The sequence below is a fragment of the Echinops telfairi genome, unplaced genomic scaffold (genome assembly GCF_000313985.2).
Source record: "Echinops telfairi isolate 266 unplaced genomic scaffold, ASM31398v2 ScPeMD7_7466;HRSCAF=8504, whole genome shotgun sequence".
Lineage (NCBI taxonomy): Eukaryota > Metazoa > Chordata > Mammalia > Afrosoricida > Tenrecidae > Echinops > Echinops telfairi.
Window position 1 is genome coordinate 6,887,612 of NW_022111366.1, and position 1,296 is coordinate 6,888,907.

General features: G+C 53.3%; 1 protein-coding gene across 4 annotated transcripts in view; it reads right to left on the minus strand.

Annotated features, from left to right (window-relative positions):
• The window catches only part of SLC22A15 (solute carrier family 22 member 15), a 128,428-nt gene that overhangs the window by 77,886 nt on the left and 49,246 nt on the right, over positions 1 to 1,296 (minus strand). The gene's annotated exons all lie outside the window — the stretch shown is intronic.

The following is a 1,296-nucleotide window of genomic DNA, read 5'->3' on the forward strand; positions in this document are numbered from 1 at the left end:
AAAGAAAGAAAAAAATCTTTATTAAAAAAAAAATCTGCCTGAGAACTAAACTCCATTGGTTTGTCCAGCATAAGAGGGGGCTTTGTAAAGCTGGTGGGGGGAAACCGAATGGAAAGATAACGGGTTTCCCCTTGAACGCTTGGAAGCACTCTGTACCTGTAAATGCATGACTGGCAGTAATGATACAGCCACGTACTGTTATGCCCAGTCTGACTCAGTGATCACCTGGGAGTCAGGGAAGAACTGTGCTCCCCGGTTTTCAGTGCCTCATTTTATGGATGTTGATTGCCAGACCTTTCCTCCAGATCACCTCTGGAGGGGCTAGAACCTTGAACCTTTTGGTTGGCAGCCACCTGTGCTAACTTTTTGCACCACCCAGGAGTAAGAGCTGGTCTTTACGGTGCACTAGGCCTGGGGCGGCGTGGTTACGCATCGGGCTGCGATTCACAGTCTCCCGTGGCAGCACGGGGAAAGGCAGGGCTGGCGTTCTACCCCCATGCAGAGTTAGTTTGGAAGCCCACGGGACAGTCCACTCTGCCCTTGAACGTCACTACGAGTCAGCAGGGACTGGCTGGCGGTGAGCCTGAGCTTTTATGTTCCTTCGGTGTTTGCCGTCGCCCGTCAAGCAGGTGCCGCTGCTGGGCACAGAGTGAAGTGAGGACAGAGCTCAGAGAGGGGAAGGGAAGCGAAGGCCCGAGGGCTGCTTAGAGCAGGGCCAGGCCCTGAACCTGGATCTGTGTGACCAGAGTGCCAGCCCTCTGTGCCACCTGTCGCATCTCTCATCTACGGGAGAGGCATGGCTGTGTTGTGGGTCTCCCGTGGCAACAGGACTTTGTTCACCTTGCTACAAAAATGGTCCACAATAAACAGTGTGGTGAAACCCACGTTTTCTTTGATTCCCGTTGACCAGGACTCTGAAACAAAAAACATGCGCACGCAGGAGCCGCCGGGGCTCCTCTGATCGAACACCTACAACAAGGTTTCCTCCAGTGACCCGCTCTAATGGGAGCAGGCCTCCGGCAATTATTGTCCGGCCCATCACACCCCGTTTGATTTCATACGCTGTAGTTAACATTGTCTCAAATGACCTCATCGATTACACCCTCTCTCCTCATTCACAGGGAACTTCATGGAAAAAAAGGGCCTTCCCCACTCACTCCGGTCGTGTCCACTCTGGTGCCAAGTGCTGCAAACACCCTGGAAAGCCTGTCTCACCCATCAATGTGTGCAGTGGGTGCGCAAAGGGAAACGTCTGGAAGGGAATACAGCAAGCCGGAGTCTCTAAGAGCACTGCTG